This window comes from Dermacentor albipictus, chromosome 1 (genome assembly GCF_038994185.2).
Source record: "Dermacentor albipictus isolate Rhodes 1998 colony chromosome 1, USDA_Dalb.pri_finalv2, whole genome shotgun sequence".
NCBI classification, from domain to species: Eukaryota; Metazoa; Arthropoda; class Arachnida; order Ixodida; family Ixodidae; genus Dermacentor; species Dermacentor albipictus.
Genome location: NC_091821.1, coordinates 455810487 through 455830570, shown reverse-complemented (window position 1 = coordinate 455830570; position 20084 = coordinate 455810487).

Sequence of the window (20084 nt, the reverse complement as noted above, 5' to 3'; positions counted from 1 at the left end):
AACGTGGGAGGACTTGTTCAATGCTAAAATGATGCCAGGAGTGCTTAGGACGATAAACGGCAGCTACGGTGTCCATTTTTGGAACAAACGTAGCAAGGGGAAACGAGTGGTGCCCGGATCTGGCTGCGCAATTGAAGCTCTCACTCGCGCCTACTACCCCGAAACGTACAAATTAGCGATTTCCGAGGGGTACTTTTGAATGCTTCGTGAGCCGCAATAGCAGACTATTTTGCTTGTAATATCAGTGATTTTATTGCTCTACTCTGCCGTAACTAATGCGTTGACCTTTTCGCACTGAAGTATGACCCATGAAGAGCTCTTATTTCTCGACACGAGTGATTGTAGTGGCAAAACCTGAGTGTTAAAAGAAGGTTATCAATAAGCCTCCAATATATTGCATTTCGCCTTTACAAACTCCGCCTTCATAGAATGTGCATATAGTGCTGTGTGTGCTGCAGCAAATACCAAATAAAAATATATTAGGCAAACTTTCTCGTGTTCCACAATACTGCAGTAATTGCATTTGCGTTATTTACCCTTTCTAAAGCAATGACCCTCAATAAGGCACTTACGAAAGCGTTGTAGGTGGTACAACCATTGCACTTAACGCTGGTTCATTCAAAACTTGCCTAAATCTTCTAGTTGGCGTGGTCATTTGCACTCATTTTGACACAAGTTTACCATACAGTGCCAGCTGAGCTTTCCATTGTGCCATGCAACAAAATATATTTCTGTATTTCTTTAGCAATAGTTTTCCCGCGTACGTGCAAGGACACAGACTGGTCTCTTCCGTCGCAAACGTCGATAAGACGCCGCTATAAGACTGCTCTCTGTTGGGTCATTGGCCTAATGTAAACAGCGCCGCCTTCATCACAATTGCTGCTACAGCCTTTGTACAGACTACTGCGTTAGACGCACGGTTGAGAGATGCCAACACAAGGTTAACTTGTATATAATTGCCTCCTCCTGATATCATCATCATTTTTCATGAGGCGTTTTCCTCCCCGTCTCTTTTCTCCAGTTTAGAGCAGCAGGCCAGAGCAGCCTATAGCTCAGGGCGACCTCTCCGCCTTCGTATAAATGAACTATTTGCTCTCTCTTTAGCAATAGTTTATCTCTTCGTCATGTAACAGCAAGAAATGTCAGTTGTAGATATATTAACATGAGCCTAAGAAATCAGTGTAAAGCACGGAGATGGAATAATTTCTCACAGAAGAAACCGCTAGCTATATCGTAGACATTGTTTTCAGTAAAGGTCACGATAATTGTCTTGCGTTTGCTGTCTTACTGTTTCTTGTCTTTCACAAGGTTGCAAAGTGGGTAATGGTGAATGTCGAATAGACAGTTGTGATCAAGAAGTATGCGACGCAAAAGATAAAAGTGTCTGAAAATAGTCTGGTGACGGTGCACATAGGAAGTCAAAAGAAGAAAAATGATTTTACAGTAAATAATAAAATTACGCCACCTACCGCTTGGTGTCTCATGTCTTTTTCAAAACTCAGGAAGAACGGATCAGACGTCCCAATTATCAGAAAGGACACACCTGAATATGATTCGAATTCCGTCGTTTCTTGTATTTTTAACTGAAAAATCTTAGATAAGAGCCATGCAGATGTTCTTTCTTTTACTCCACGAAGGCATATCTATAATAGATAAACTTGAAGGCAGTCAATACGACCCTGCAGCAAAATAGCAGCTGCATATAAGAAAGCTTTAATCGTACTTAAATACTGCCGTAATAAATAGTTCCATCGCTTGCATATTCCACGAACCTTCGCTGCCTTGAGTGAACATAAAACCGACAACAGTTATTGAAGATATTGTTGTGAAGCAGAGGCAAGCACGAATTTGGTTAATGCAAGGAGAATGCTGAAGGCACCAGTTGACAGTACAACATGGCGGCCGAAGCGCCCCAGTAAGAACAACGCTTATTCGTCGTCGTCTTTTGCCTGCACGTCTTATTCTGCATCGGGACTCTAAGCTGCCGGGTTTGAAGCCCGGTGCAAACGATTATGGCCCGCCAAAGGCACACACGTAGGGCTTTGAATGGCAGACATGGACAACATCAGTTCTTAGCTGTGCAGAGTATGAGCCTAGCTTTCGGGAGCGATCTCGTACGTCACATCCGAAAGCTAGCGCAGGATTAGGTTGGGATCCGAATATCACGACACAAGTTTTTCTGATATGCCGACACAACGACATGGTGGCCACAGGAGCACGCGTGAGCCAGGTAAATATCACCTTTCTCTATGGTGTGTTTGGTTATGGAACTTCTGTGCAACCTTTGAATCACTGAGGCGAGCGTAGCAACCTGACGGGCCTGTGCTGCCTTAGAAACCTGGTTGTGGGCATAAGCGGTGTGCGACTGTGTGGCTCGTGGAAGTACTGTGTCCAGAAGGAAAACGGTATCAAGGCTAAGCAGTGGATAGAACGTTGAGTAACCTGCAGTGTCATGGCGGGACGAATTGTACGAGAAGGTGACATATGGCAGAGCGACGTCCCAGTCCTGGTGGTCTTGAGAAACCTGGTGGCCGTGGAAAGAAGGACGTTTGCGTTTTCATTAAATTGCATCCCCTGAACTATACGCCGCTAAAATCCTAGGGCGCCCAATAGCATCAAACAACAACACACTGACAGAGAGCATCTACACATTGTTAGCCACTTCCTTGGTGACTTTCCAAAAGCACTTTGACCATGTGTACAAGATACACCCCACCTACTGAGAATTACGGAGGGCAATAATACTGAAGGCACACTACCCCAAAATATAGTTATCGCAACTCTAGACGTCATGGCCCTGTACACCAACACTCCATGCCCCGATGGCTTGATCTTCTATAGAACAAACGCTGTCTAAACCCAAGGCACAACGTTGCATTGAAGTCTACTTGCCTCTCCTTGAATTAGTTCTAACAAAGAGCTACTCCGTATTTGAGGAGTGTTACGACCTACAAACACATGGGCATGGGTACGCCCTTTCCACCATCCTACGTGAACATATTAATAGGGATACTACAAACATATTTCCTATCGCGCTGCACTGACAAGCCGCACAGATACCCACTATACATAGACAGCATATTCATAATATTGGGACATCGTCAAGACACTCTAGATAAATATGTAGCATTTCTAAATTATTTTCACCCAACATTAAAATTGACATCAGAATCTTAACGGAGTGCATAAACAATTTGGACTCAAAATATACATTGACAATTGGGCACTCAATAGAACGCTGTATAGGAAACCTTTCGGCAAACAACAGTACCTAGAATATACGAATATACGAGCCACCATGCCAGATATTGCAAACGAGGCATCTTTAAATGGACACTAAAGCGAAACAATAAATGAGTTTAGATTAATGAAGTATTGTTTGAGAACCCTGCAGGCAGCCATTTGAAAAAACAGTTTGATTTTTAGATGAGAAAATGGAGGTCCAAGTATCAGTATTTGAGTTTCGCGCCGAAACCCCAGCGCCTGTACGTCAGGGTGACGTCAGGGATTCGTAAAGTATGTTTTCGCACTTGGGCAGCGTTCACTGAATAAAGATTCCCGAATCTTGCCATGTTTTATATTTGGTTGCTTTAGAACACAATGTAGTCAATCTCTACCGCTATATATAGTTAGTAGGTCCTAAAGGATGCCATCGAAATCCAAGACATCACAGCCGACAGGTGCGGGAACTTAAGTAGGCGTCGCCACCCGTACTTCGTTATTGCGCTTTTTCTGGCTTACCAAACGTCTTATCGTTGTAAGAGTGGTGTTTTTGGTGTTGTAGAGTGGTAATTTACTGATGCAGAAGAAATCATTTATCACTATAGTGTCCCTTTAAAGGTCAAGCTACACGATTACGGGGTGTTTGCGCTGAACACGAAGACTACCTAGAGTCGATCACCTTAACGAAAACCTATCAAGCAGGAACAACCCAAACAGCGCCATTCAAAAAGCCTACACCGATGCAACCAAACTTGATCGTGCGGAGATCGTCAAGCCCCACCCTAGAGTAAAAACAACAACGCCTCTCCTTACAACTCAATTCCCAAACGCACTCCCAAACGTGAACAACATCATCGATAAATACTATCGAATTCTCACCAGCAACCAGAAACTTAAGACTTCTCCTCACCCGCCAAGGGTAGCCTATAGACGCAACACTAAATTGAAGGATATTCTTGTGCATACCAAACTAAGGACACAGACGATGTTGGGAACCGGTCCCTATGGCCGCCTCAAGTGACCTGCGTGCAAGCTCATTCAATCTAATATTGCAGTAAAAAGTACAGCATCGAATTACTCACACGCGGTAACTTCGAGTTTCACCTGCACATCAAGCAACGTAGTCTACTGTCTAGAATGTGCCACTTGTAGCAAACAATACGTACGTGAGTCTGGACAACATATTCAGACAACACTCAACGCTCACCGCGCCGATAGAAAACACAATTTACCTAAAGCAGTAGCCAGCCACTTGAATGAATGTGGTCATATATTCGACAAAGCAACGCTCTATCTACTACCAACAAATTTCCGTTCACCTCGTGAGAAGAAATATAAGAAAACACACCTCATACACAAGTTTAAATGCCTACACCAGACGGCAGTTAATTTGACACGTGGCAACTGTTGCAAATGGGTCGCAAGCCCCAAGTGTAGCGTTGGCCTGGCGGCCTGGGGCACAACTGGAAGCATCCGAAGGTCCTGGCAAAGCATGAGTCGACTGCTAACTGAACAACTTGTTTATTCTAGCACCGCGAAAGAGCGGCTGGTCATGTCGACCGACGTGGAGAGACGGGAGAGCACGTTACTCGACAGAAGAAGTCGGAGCCTCTCTCTTGGCGTCCGGGGGCAGCTGCTTTTATACTCTAGGAGTTGAGGGCAAGAAGGAATGCCTCGTCAGGGGCGCACGTGATGCGCGGAACGGACACGCTGAGAGACACGTTGAGACGAATAGGTGACGCATCCGCCGGGCCGGCGCCGGTCAGACCTCCTCGCTTCACAGATGGGGGAGCTCCTCTCCCCGGCTGCCGCGCTTTGACAAGCGTGGGCACCAACATGCACACACACACACGCACACACGAAGACACGTGGCATTGAAACATGCCTGGACGCGCATGGCAGGAGGCGTTATGGAAGCGCTGAACGGGCCAAAATGTCCGCCGCTTTGAATGAAGCCCCTGCGTCCGTTGCATCCGTGCCGGCTATACCGCGCGTCGTAGGCGAAACGTAACACAACTTAGAATCTTTAAAAGCTGTAACTTATATGCGAAATTCTCATGTGTTCAACCAAGCCCCAAAACACATTGTGCCACCAGCTAAGCTCAACTCTTAACCTCACCTACTCCTCCATCTCCAATTTTTTCCTGTCTACAACTCAATTTATGCACACTGTCACGTTTTTACGTTAATATAAACTGTACGACCCCATTTTTTCATGTACACTTGTCCACGGCCGCTTTACTCATGCCACCCTCTTCCTTGTTCTTTCGGTTTCAGTACGTCCGCGCTATTTTTGGCTGCTTTCTTCAGTATTTTTTTAAAACACCCTCACCAACAAATTTCAATTTCCCAGACACCAGGACACCTTTTTCGGTGCCTCAGCCACACAGGGTATCTCCACTTCTGAATACCGCTGTGACGACATCTACGTTGAGCTACTGGGGCGGCTAACGCACATTGAAATACCATGCCGCTGCCTTCCAGCAGCCCCATGCATTGCGCCCCAGACTCCTTGTCGCCATCTTACCTCCTTCAAAATTACCCGACGCATTGCTGCTACGCTACTCAACTAATTCTTTGAACTGACGTACTTTTGTGTCTTTTTCGTTACTCGCCCACTCACTGCCTTACCGGTTCTTCGAAAAGCCATAAAAACATGCCGTCGGCGACGTCCCTGAATCCTCCCTAACCTCTCGCTTCCACAACACCCTCCCATGTCCGTATTTTTCTTTTCTTGTTCTTTAGTTGCCTCTTGGTGTCCTTTTTTTTTCTTTTCTTTTCTCCTCGCCTTCCTACTCTCCCACTCTTGTCCCCTCGTCTTGGAAACCACGCTTACAGATGTCAGGCGACAGCACTCATTTTCTTTGAAGCCTCTCTCTTTACAACAAGTCTCCACCGACAACAACTGCACGTGAGGTCAGTCTAATAACCCTTTAAAACCAACATGCCGAGTATGACAAAGCCGCCTTTGTCGAAGATAGGTACAGCTATCGAAACGCTTGTCATCCTTTCTGAGGCACCTTATCCCTGTTTATAACGTTTATACCACCGTGTGCTATTCTATCTGTCAGACCTTTTCTTGATTCTGGATTTTCATGGAGATGGGACACTTTAGATAAGTGTAATGGAATCAACACGCGTATATGGAGCACACGAGTCCGAAACTTTCCCTGGGCTTGCTAGTTTTCCCGCAACTGGTGATACCATCTGGAGAAGAAGAGATGGGTATTCGCCGTCAAAATCAGGAGACCACTTCGAAGGAGGCGTCATGATGACGAAAACTAGAAGAAATGTACTTAAATTATTCGTACATGGTAGTGACTCAGTCAGAGCCTAGAGCGGTTCCGGTTTACCGCAAGTCTGAACGGACAAGTATGCCGTGCCTGCGAGAGAGGCCACTATTTGACATACACAACATGTGTTGCGTAAATACATACGTACAGTTTAACATTCACTTATTACATTCATTTACTGAAAGAATTGCGGCAGAATTCATCTCACGATGTTAGTTGACGGGAAGCGTTAGCATTGAATGAATGTAGCAACACGATGTACTGCCACCGTCGAAACGAGTCATATGTTACGCGTCTACTACACGGCGTCTTCAATTTCGTGCGCCCCTAAGATCACTGGGCGCCATTAAGCGCCGTACGCGAAACTGCGCTTGGCCTCCGAAATGCATGGCAGCGCTAGTGCGTGTCACCGCTGAAAAGCGCGGGAGACGGTAACCGGCTTCGCTGTAGCGCTTCTCTCTGGATATGCTGCGCCGTGTAGAGGGGCTTCCGAAAAATTGCGCGTGGCCTCATTGAACAGCGGCCCTTACTAAGTGAATGTATGGCGCAGCTCGCTAATCCTTAGATGTGAAAGGCATTCGTTGAAAAGCGGCGCATAATGTGTGCATTTGTGGCGCAGCCTGCTAATTCGTCGGGTTGGTATCCTTGAACAACTATCGTGACGTGGGTTCAGTTCCGCTCAGCATCGGATAAATTTAAAGGATATTTTTCGTCATTGTAGAGCAGCATATTCCGTGTGGCACATACGTCCATATCACAGCTCGTGTCAAAGGCGTTCATTGAAGACTGGTGCACACCTAGTGGTACCTACTCAGCGACCCAAGTTGTCAGTAGAGGCTCATTGAAGACCAGTACCGATTGAATAGCCCATACCCTGTTCTCCAAACGTACGCATTACTACATACTTAATGACCCAAGTGGGTCCGAAAGTTGGTTCCGAGCTTTATTACATCCACACAGCAGCGCGATGCGCCACCCATTAGACCATGGACTACTTAGGGACCCTAGGATAGTTGAAGGTGGTTAGAACCAAACATACAAGCATAAATGGATACATAGACTGATAGCCCCCAGTACGTGTATCAAGTAGCCAAACAATGCTAACACATTAGGAACCTTGACGCATGATGAATTTATACAAAATGAGCGCGCCATGGATATCAATGCTGAAGAAGGCTTGTTTTAGAGCTGGACGCCCAGATTTACGCGACTCCAGTAAATTATTCCTTGGGTTGAAGCGAGTGAAACTTCCTGTTAATACCTTTTCAATGTTTATTTTTGTACTTCAAATATTTCAAGCACGCGGAGCAGTACAGGATCAGTGTCTAGAGTGTTTTTCTTCTAATTCAAATGAGTCTGTGCCACATGCTAGGCCATTGCGGTTGGTGTGATTGTGTTTTGTCCTGTTTCGACCCCCGTAGTTAAAGAAGCAACTACGTGATGACAGGTGGAATTGAACCAGGATCCCTTAGCGCAAGAGTTTCATGGTGTGCACATCATGCCGCCGACGCACGCAAGATTGCTTTGTGCCTGAACTAACTAGCGCTTCCCCCGCAGGGGCGTCTGCGCAAGCAGGCGTTTGGTGTGTTGCGCCACCACGTACCCATGCACACGAGGGTTGGACCCTCCCGCGTGTAGCTGTGCGCGGCTTAGCCGTGTCCGGGGAAAAGGGGATCCTGGGGATTGAGCCGATGCTGAGTGTCAGGACCTTTAAGGCCCCTCAGCGGAGGCAACACATCCCTTTGGCCTCGGCTTCACCTAGACGGCACCCCCGGACTGACCCACCCGGGGGAAATCGGTAGTTGCCTTTTCCTGTCTCTCTCTCCCTCCAGCCTTCGTCTTTTTCTCACTTTTTCATCTTTCCTGTCTTTTCCTAGCTTCCGTTTACTTCCAATATTTCCAGGCAGCAAGGGTTAACCTTGTGTGAATAACCATCCTAGGTTATCTCATATTTGGTTATAGTAACAACGTACAGCTGGCGTTTGCAGAACCTGTTTTTGCAGTCCCTGTAACGTCCCCTTGTTGGGCTCCATGGTGGGTGGCTGGCGTTATTGCCGAAAACTAAGTTCTCCTATGGCCAATTCCTTCCCACCCCTGCTTGATCGCCCTCAGAAAAGAGGGCGCACCGAAGATGTATTCAAGTTCTTTGGTCGTGAAAGACCCAACTTCCCACGATTTCATGTTATTCACTCGGAAAAGTCAGACACACAAGTACGCACAATCTCCCCATTTCTAGTTTCAAAGTCCTTAACTGAGGCTCTTGGTCAAGGTTACAAGGCAACAAGGTTGGCAAGTGGAGATCTCCTCTTGGAGCTCCAGGATCTGAAACAATTTGAGAAGTTATCCAGTCTCGTGTCATTTGGGGACGTACAAGTGACAGTGACTCCGCACCGCACTATGAACACTTCACGCGGCGTTGTCTCAGATGATGACCTGCTTCAGCTGACAGAGGCAGAGCTCCTAGAGGGCTTCAATGAGCAAAATGTTGTTAATGTGAAAAGAACAAAGATGAGGCGCGATGGTAAAGAAATTGCAACCAAACACCTAATTCTCACCTTCAATTCAAGTGTCCTACCCGAATCAATTGAGGCCGGGTGCATAAAGCTCCGTGTCAGGCCTTACGTGCCTAATCCACTCCGATGTTTCAAATGCCAGCGCTTCGGACACAGCTCGCAGAGCTGCCGAGGCCGCCAAACTTGTGCTAAATGCAGTGCCAAAGAACACACCACTGAAACCTGTGAGAACGCTCTCCGCTGTGTAAACTGCGATGGGGAGCACGCCGCGTACTCGCGGTCGTGCCCATCCTGGAAGAAAGAAAAGGAAATTGTTACTATTAAAGTCAAGGAAAATATCACTTTCAAAGAGGCACGCAGGCGGGTTTCATAGCTGCCCAAGAAAAGCTTTGCCGAAGTGGCGCGTCAGGGGGCAGCGTCACAACGGCCTCCGGCGGCTGTCCGACCCACACGCAGTGAGTCGGCAGTTACGCCGTCTGCCCCTGCGGCGGTTGCAGCTAGCGCTGCTCCGCCAACCGTGGAGAAGGGACCATCGATCCCGAAGGTGGGCGCAGCCGAGGCTGCCTCAACCTCCCAGGTCCCTTCCAGCGCTGGCAACGGCCGGCGCAGCCAAATCCCCCAGGGAGCCCCAACGACCTCCGGGCTGGTGGGCGCAGCGGTCTTGCCCTCAAAGGCGGGACTCTCCCTGATAACCTCTCGCTCGCAAGAGCACGTGTCCGGCGCCTCACAAGAGGCAATGGACACAACACCTATCCTCAAGGCGCAACTAGCGCCTAAGGAGCGGCGAGGCTCCCTCGAACGCTCCAGAAAGGGCAAAACTCCCGTTACAGGGCCTCGAAAGGGCTCTGTAATTTAATCTCCGTAATCTCCATAAACACTACTTCTGTTTCTGTACACACAGCACTTATTAACTTCCAATATGGATACACAAATAATTCAATGGAACGTCAGAGGTCTTCTCAGAAACCTTGATGATGTGCAAGAACTGATCCACAAACACAATCCTAAAGTGCTGTGTTTACAGGAAACACACTTAAAATCTATACACACAAACTTTCTCCGAAAGTATGTTACGTTTCGCAAAGACCGCGAGGATGCTGTCGCATCATCTGGCGGTGTAGCCATTATTGCTGACAGAAGTGTAGCGTGTCAGCATTTAAAGCTCCAAACGGCCCTTGAGGCCGTGGCCGTTCGAGGCATACTTTTAAATAAACTCATTACCATCTGCTCTTTGTACATACCACCACATTATCAGCTTCACAGACGCGATTTAGAATCATTAATAGATGAGCTCCCAGAACCCTATATGATTCTCGGTGATTTTAATGCCCACAATAGTTTGTGGGGCGATTCACGCTGTGATGCGCGAGGTCGCGTCATTGAACAGGTCATTTACTCCTCCGGAACATGTCTCTTGAATACGAAGAAGCCCACATATTTTAACCTAGCCAACAAGTCATACTCTGCCATAGATCTTAGCATTTTATCGCCGACGCTTTTACCCTATTTTAAATTTAATGTGCTTAACAACCCGTATGGGAGTGACCACTTCCCAATAATCCTAACCACGCCGAAACAAGATCAACTTCGCCCGCAGGTCCCTCGGTGGAAGATGGACTCAGCCGATTGGGAACGGTACCGAACTCTTACTCACATGACGTGGACTGAGATGTCTGGTATAGCCATAGATGATGCAGTTGCGTATTTTATAGCTTTTATACTGGATGCCGCCTGTAAATGTATTACGCAAACGAGCGGCATGGGTTCCAAGCGGCGTGTTCCCTGGTGGAACGATGCATGCAGGCAAGCACGGAGGAGCCAGAACAAAGCGTGGGCGATACTTCAAGATTCTCCAACAGCAGAAAACCTGGAAAACTTCAAACATGTCAAATCCCAGGCAAGGAGAACGCGCCCTCAAGCAAGACGAGAGAGTTGGGCAAACTTTATATCAAGCATCAACTCCTATACAGATGAGAGAAAAGTCTGGAATAGAGTGAAGAAAGTTAATGGGCAACAAACGTATTCCTTACCTCTAGTAAATAGCCACGGAGAAAGCCTTGAAGATCAAGGCAACTTTCTTGGAGCACATTTTGAATACATATCGAGCTCCTCACACTACTCCGAAGCCTTGCTAAAGTACAAAACGCAAATAGAACGACAAAAGTTAGAAACAAAATCTGCTAAAAGTGCGGCGTACAATGAACCATTCTGCATAGCAGAACTGGAGGCGGCACTTAACTGTTGTCATACATCCGCCCCAGGTCTAGACCGCGTAATATATGAGATGGTAAAACAACTACCATCCGAAACACAGAAAACCCTCCTTTACCTTTACAACGTTATATGGTTTTCCGGCGAGATCCCTCTTGTTTGGAAGGAGGCTATTGTAATTTCAATTCTAAAGCAAGGAAAGGATCCGTCCTCTGCATCAAGCTACAGACCCATAGCATTAACAAGTTGCCTCTCCAAAGTTTTCGAAAAAATGATTAACTGTCGCCTGCTACACTTCCTCGAATCAAGCAATTTGCTCGACCCGTACCAGTGCGGGTTTCGGGAGGGTCGATCTACCAGTGACCATCTTATACGCATCGAGGCACGTATCCGTGAAGCTTTTGTCCATAAGCAGTTTTTCTTATCGGTATTCTTAGATATGGAGAAAGCCTATGATACAACGTGGCGGTTTGGGATATGAGAGACCTCTCACAGTTAGGTATACGGGGTAATATGTTCAATGTCATCGAAAGTTATCTGGCTAATCGCACATTTCGTGTTCGAGTGGGCAATGTTTTGTCACGGAAATTTGTACAGGAAACAGGAGTGCCGCATGGCGGTGTGCTCAGCTGCACGCTATTTATAGTAAAAATGAATTCTCTTCGACTACACATACCACGTAACATCTTCTATTCAACATATGTTGACGATGTGCAGATAGGATTCCAATCAAGTTCTCTTGCAATCTGTGAGCGACAGGTCCAGCTAACCCTTAACAGGGTCTCCAAATGGGCTGACGAGAACGGGTTCAGACTGAACCCACAAAAAAGCACGTGTGTCGTTTTCTCGAGAAAAAGAGGCCTGCACGCTGATCCTGAAATTCTGTTGCATGGTGAGCGTCTGCCTGTAAACAAGGAACATAAATTTTTAGGCATAATTTTAGACGCGAAATTAACCTTTGTACAGCACATAAAGTATCTTAAAATCAAATGTATGAAAACAATGAATATCTTAAAGGTGCTCTCACGCACAACCTGGGGCAGCGATAGAAAATGTCTCATGAACTTGTATAAAAGCCTCATACGCACACGACTAGACTATGGAGCCATAGTTTACCAGTCGGCTACTCCAACTGCTCTAAAGATGCTAGGCCCTGTCCACCACTTAGGGATTCGCCTGTCCACAGGTGCCTTTAGAACAAGCCCAGTGGAAAGTCTGTACGTTGAATCGGATGAATGGTCACTTGAACTGCAGAGAACATACTCCTCTTTCATGTATTTTCTTAGAGTAAACGGGAACAGTCAGCACCCCGCGTATTACACCGTAAACGATCTGTCCAGTTGTCAACTTTTTCGCAACCGGCCCACAATGGCAAAGCCTTTCTCACTGCGTGTCAGAGACCTAGCTGAAGAAACAAGAGTTCCCCTGCTTGAATACCACCTTATGTCCCCTGCTATACGGCCCCCACCATGGCAGTGGCAACCAATAGAGTGTGATACATCCTTCATAACTGGTACAAAGCGCGCTCCTCTCGCGCATATAAGAATGTACTTCTTGGAATTACAACACAAATATTCATGTCCTGAATTCTTTACAGACGCATCAAAGTGTAATTCTGGCGTATCTTACGCAGCAGTCGGTCCATCCTTTTCGGATAGCGGTAATCTGCACACGAGCACAAGTATCTTTACAGCAGAGGCCTACGCCATATTGGCTGCCGTTAAACACATTAAAGAAAGTAATATCCCAAAGGCAATTATATACACAGATTCATTGAGCGTTGTAAACACTTTGAAAATTGTCAAAAAATATAAGAACCCTATCATTGTATCTCTTTACTCAGCATTACTAACCACCTATGCGTCGAAGCAGCAAATCGTGGTATGCTGGGTGCCGGGGCACCGCGAGATTCAAGGAAACGTGTTGGCTGACCAGCTAGCCACATCCATCCACGCGAACGCTGCAGACATTTCCACGACTGTTCCTGTAATGGACCTTAAGCCCTCCATAAGGAAAGCGCTCAGGGCTTTCTGGCAGCGGTTGTGGGATAAAGAAACAGAAAATAAACTCTATGTTATCAAGCCATATCTTGGCAACTGGCCGCCGGTATCAAAGAACCGCCACACGGAAGTAATACTTTGCAGACTTAGAATAGGACATACATACAGTACACACGCATACCTCTTGTCAGGTGGTGATCGACCCATGTGTGATAAGTGTGGTGAGCCACTTACCGTGCTTCACATCCTGATGCAATGCAGAGAATTAGATGCAAATAGGAAAAAGCATTTTCCATTACCTCACCGGCAACAAATTCCACTTCATCCTCAAATGATTGTAGGCATAGAACCTCTCTTTAAACATGAATCCCTGCTCCGATTTTTAAAAGATGTACATAGTTTCCATATTATAGCCCCAGGAAATCCGTAGTACAGCCTCTAACAGAGGTTTCTGCTGCGGTAGGTGCAAAAAAAAAGAAAGCACCTGCCTCCCAGCCTTTGGGCTCAAAGGCCCCTCGGAGGCATAAGTGCTATTTATATATTCTTGCGTTTTAGCTCCATCTCCACTTGTCACGCGTACTATATCCACAGACCACTACATGTATCACTATCATAATTTTATGCTATATACTATTCTACGCTTCCATGACACTGATTGATTTTAGGCCACTTTACAGCCATGTTACATCCCACCATCGCCACTCACAAATCAGCGCTTAACACAACATTATCAGTCATGGCGCTCTTTGGCCATACCTGGCCCTTGCGCCACTAAACAACACACATCCATCCATAACTAGCGCTTCGAGGCAATTGGCTTGTGCGTTACGCCACATAAGAATTTATTTAGAAGAGCTGGACCACCTGCGCGGTCTCCAGTGTTCATCAGGCCACATAGACGGTCGTACGGAGAAGCGTAGCACTGTACTTCGCTTGCATCCCGTTTCATAGCATCAGGTTGCTCATAAAAGTGACAGGGAGACAGTTTCCTCCATTTTTCTCTGCGGCAACTAGTGCTTGCAGACGTTATGTCACTCTACTTGGCCTTCTGGATGGGCGCCATTTTCCGTAGTCTTTTACTGCTGACAGCTTGCAGTTTCAGACGCGATGTGATCGCTTTCACGATCCAGGTTTTCGGAAAACTGCAACGTTTCTTAGTAGGAGTAAAAAAAGTTGACAGTCGCTTTAGCTTACGCTACCCAGGAAGAAGGGGAAAGCCTGTGTGCACAGGAGTCATTATTAAATCACTTCACATACTGATTCGAATGCGTTGTCACTTCCTATCATTTGTGCTCGGCCACCGAAGGTCGTGGGCTCGAGTTCCCCAACTAAATTGTCCCTAATTAACTATGCCTTAATTAAGTTAACTTTATTTATCACAAATCAATTTTATTACCATACTGTCAATATTTCGGTAACGCCGGACATCGTATTTTTTCTCCCATGAGCTACTTAACGCTTTCGCCTTAATAAATCACTCGCGATGCCATTCCATATGTCATCATACAAACGTCGTCGCCTACATCGTCGCCACAGCTGCCTTTACGGCCAAACACATTAACGCCACGGACACTATTTCTCGTTTTGCACTTATATCTTAGTCTACTAGTACTTTATGGAGCCCCTAATCATGTTGGAAAAGTAGCTACCGGCAAGGTGTTTCCCATAATATGTATTGCCACAGCGCGTGGCGCCTGCATCAAGGCCGGAAATGCGGCACATGAGGTACAAGAGAAGAAGCCTACATGCAAGTTCACTGATTGCACGCGGGTTCCTTACTGCAGGAGACGACACAGATCCCTCTCTCGGTGTTGACCTTCGATGTTGCGTAACGGAATATGCACCTGGACTCAAAGCATACAATCTCTCCAACCTCATGATCATGCTCGCCTACAGCGTTGACTTTCGCTGATGTCACCTCAATGGCACCACCGCCCATGGCCTTGCGCGACCGGAGCTCCTGGTGTCCTTGGTACACCCCAACGTAAGGTGTCGCACGTCGCTGCCACCGAACCTCAACTCTCTAAACTACTGTGACCCGCCAGCGATAGACTTGCCATTTCTGGTCAAGAAACACGCACAATTGATACAACTAGGCAAAATCCCCGCATCTGCGTCAAACTAATGACCTGATGATAACATTGCTCGTAGTCCGATTGTGAATTCTGGCGCTTTGTGATCGGTAATTGCTATTCCATGTAGACAAATTTGGGGGACATCCTAAAGGTAAAATTACGTGTAGCAAGGCGAGATTCGTTGAGTGGTACTGTCGGATTCTAGCAGAGCCAGCACACCTTTTGGAGACAACTGTGACGCCGATTTATCACTTGGAGTGCGCCGAATTTAATAAAGAGTTTGTGCGAAAATAAAACACAAAACAAAAAAAGGACGCAGATGACCCCAAAAGCTGTAACTCCTAACCACTGTTTATTAGCTGAGCGGTATATCAAAACAGCAAACTCAGGTACGTACACTTTAAAAAGACATCCGCTGGAGAATACAAATCACGGTTACATTATAGGCGGCACTGTTCTTTATTGGAGAAAACCTTCGACGATAGGAACAGACCGAAATAAATAAGTTTACTCGCGAACAGCCGGAGCCATAAGCGTTGGCGCCCGGTTATGTAGTCATATCGGAGTGAGCAAATCCCTGTATGTTATGTATGTAGTGCACCAAATTATTTTTCTACAAATAAATATGCTTTCCAGCTCGCTTAGCCAAAACGCCCAACAAATCGCAATGCTGAAAAGAATTTCAATGCCTTAAAGACATTGTATACGTTCTTCACCATATATAGTAATAAAGATTCTTTCCAATACTTCTTATGTCCACTATCTATCCTGTAAAGCCGCTTCATTACGTGGCAATGAGGTTTGCACTTGTAAACGTGGCGATGCATATAACCAGATTGGACCCGCAGCCATTCCTCGCCACACACATGCACCCTATCATCGCTCGAAGATGTTTTTCGAAATTTGGAAGCGTACATTTTAAATATTTATATCTAATGAAGTGTGACGAATTGGCACGATGACGTGTAGCCGAAGCTCAAATCATTGCCTGTCAAGAATGGGTTGCCGCGGTCGAGTGCGAGCGCAAGGTCGCGTGCCTTCAGCGTCTGTCCGCTGTGTGTGAACTTTAAACAAACAAATGGAAGGAAAAGCGATTAACCCGCAGAAGCGCTTGCGTGATCCTGCCGAGATGGCGCGCACTTGAAAGAGCCAGCAAAGCTGCATCTGCAGCAGGCCAAGCATAGGCGAAAAAAGGCCAATGCTTTGGCAAGTGGCTCCAAGACCATAGAAGTAAACTGCCCAATCTATTTGCATTCATAGAGAAGGATTTAATATAATCTACAAGCCACTTTTTCCTTCTGAATTCTTGAAAGTAGTCAAAGCACGCTTGTTACCAAAAATTGTGGAATAGCGAGAGGCTTGTACAGGTTACCCAAGAAAAATTCACTAGTCTCAATTTTGTAATTAAAAATGCGTAAATCTGAACAATCACTGCCACATGAAGCGAACTTATTAATTAATGAACTGCAATCACAGTTCAGCGTTACTTCTTTCCCAACTTTTAGCAACATTGTAAGAATATGGTTAGCCGAGCGAAATGTGCTGGATCTTGAACTGCGCTCCCTGCTGCCCTTCACATGTTGTTTATCTTCACTAAAGTTACTTTTCGCCACCAAACCTCGTCATCTAAGACTACATAAGTGACACTGGGAACTCCTTCAATGAGAGAAGAGCGGTGCTGTAACGTACGAACACCTCTGGTACGATATTTTGGTCCATCAAATTACTGGTTACTTGTAATTATTTACAGAAAAAAAACTAATTTAATATCGGCAAGCGTTACAGAGTAGATAGTGTAATCGACGAATAAAACACCACCATCAACGTAACGCATTAGGCGTTACGAGTACTCAGGTGTAACATCTTAGGCACAAGCCTGAAATACGATAGTAAGCACGCTAAAAATAAAATATTTCAAGCTGCTGGCATCAGCTCGGTTGAATTTCCTCACAAGGACTTCAACGCGACCTCCCTTCGACGTCGCGGAATTTTATTGAACGCCCTTACAAAAATTTTTAGTAACATTGAATAAACCGTTTTCAGACAAACGTTACTAGAAGCTATCGACATTTAATAAACCGTCTTTAGACACCGTAACAACTTCCTAGTAACCTTCTACCGACTATTCGTGACCGATATTGAATTGAAAATATAGATATAAAATGTCGATAGAATTCTTACCGATTGCTTATTTGATATGTCGGTAGAATGTGCCAGCTGGGAAGCGACTATTTATTAACCACCTTTATACATCCTAACAGCTTGCTAGTAACATCCTGTCGACTATTCGCCACAGGCAGATAGTTGACAGGATGTTACAAGCAAGTTGTTCGGGTGTACAAAGGTGGTTAATAAATAGTCGCTTCACAGTTTCAGCAAGTACATAAAAATTTTGTTCAGAGGTTATTACTTTTGCAATTGTATATTGGTAAAATAACGTTTTATTATCCCTGAATAAAATTTTTATGCATTTCCTAAAAACTGTAAAGCGAATATTTAATAAACTCCTTTATACGTCCTAACAACTTGCCAGTAACAACCTGTCAACTACTGTCCACAGGCATGTTGCGAGCATTTACAAACGTTTTATTATCCCATGAATATAAATATTATGTACTTCCTAAAAATCTGTTTGCCACTGCCTGATAATTCGGTGGATTTCACTGAGCCCTATGATAATTGTCTGAGTAACACACATTTGTTGCCGTTTTCAAAAATACATACCATTCAACTGACTGCAGTAATAATTCAATGAATAGCATGCAAATTTCATGAAAGCTACCTAATGTTGGTAATGACGCAGCATTAATTAGCTGGACATTTGTCAACAAACTTTAGAATTCTGGTCATTGCAATGTATATAGTGACTGCGTACAGGAAATGTTTCCCTCACAGAAGCAGGCACTAAACAAAGGCAGGTGTCACACGTCACTAAGTGGCTAGGTGTGGAATGAAAGAGAAAACAGGTTTACATGTGCGCTTGAACACGATCGTTTAATAGCCATGGGCAAGTAATGAGGACAACGAGTTCTTCAGCTGCCCTGGATTTACGCTGAAATGATTGTGTAGTCTAGAAAAGAGAAAAAAAGAAATATATCGGTTTTGCTACCGTGACATTGCAACACACCGTGCCATCTTTTTCTCAAAAAATAACTGCACAAGACAAGTTTTCAACCCTGTGAGCTCTAAACATCTCCAACTGTATTCAGCAAAGTCCTTCTAAAATGCGTGAAATGGCTCCATTAGTGGATTAGCGCTGCGAGCTTGATGGATGTGCGTAAAAACCAACAGATGCACGACACATAATATCTATCATACCAATTGTCATCTACCAGACAAAAGCTTTAACTCAACTTCAGTTTATTGAACTTCCGTATTCGTATCATGACCAGCACATGGAAGTTTCATGTGGGAATTATCTTAGAAAAGGCAAAGTGCCTGTCGAAACTGTGTTGCAGCTTTGATTGGGCACATGTACATAGACGATATCACTTACGTGTGGCACAAAAGAAGCAAAAAATGATACAAGCAGCATTCAAGCAGTTGAAAAGGCATTATGACGTTCTACAGCAAGATTATAAAATACCTCTGCTGTGCAGACAGAGATTGTCCAAGTGAGCTTTTTACTAAACAAGTTAGCTTCCCACAAGACAGGATATTGTATTATCAGTGCAATTATATCAGCAGGGCCTCTATCGCTAAAATCGCTAAAATCGCTATCGCTAATATGCCCACACTAAGCACAATTTTCTAGTTATGTTGGCAAAGCTTGTATTATAATATGCTATTATAATCAGATTAATAGATATTTTAGCAAGAAAGGAAGCATTACCCTAAGATTGCACTGAAATTGCCATGAAAATAGTTTTATTGAAAAGTGCACAAAGAATATTAATATGCTTCTTTGTGACACATGAACCGGGTATGGCGTTGACCTTCTTGGAATCCAACGGATCCTTCTGTGGAAGGCACTTGACGGCCGCCCAAAGAAGGACCTCTCTTCAGTGACCTTTTTTGCAAAAGGATCTTTAAGCAGGCCCCCCGTTAACTGCAAGCCGGCATTGTTAGCATCCATGGGCAGCCTCTTCAGCAGGCCTTTTTCAACATATGCACCATCACCGATGTCTACCTGTGAAACAATAGAATGACCGCAGATTAATTTTATACACTTTTGATCAAGGATTGGTTAGGAAATAGGGTAAGCTTTGCAAAAACGGCAGTAGCTGATTCTTGTTGATTCGGTTTAAAGAACAAAGCAGCCTTACGTATGCCATGCATGCATTGTGCTGAGCTGTGCACTTTCACCTAATACTAGAACGTATTCAGAACTTCAATGCAAACGAAAGACATGCATCTGCCTAGATCTACGCAAATGCGTGCCACCCCTTGACACAGAACAAGATCTGGTGCTGTTGTAGCGATTAGCAGACATTGAAAGCTTCAAGACTGATTGAGTAGTGGGCTAAGGGTCAAGCTGTGTTCGATTAGGGACGCACAAGGGCTCGAGAACTATCAAACAAGATGCAATTGTCTTCGAATACAACTGTATGACTTCCCGTTGTAGGCATGCAGTTTCCGATTTACTGGCTGCACTTGGGTGCAAAGATGTTGTTCGACAAAGTGAATAAACCATATACAGAAGCAGCATTTTCATAGTTAGCATAGTCTTCATTAGTTACTGATACCTTCAATTTAGAAAGCCCTGTATATTCGGCCTCAAAAAAGTAATTTCATAAAATGTTTGTCAAGGTAGAAGCATAGAATGTTATA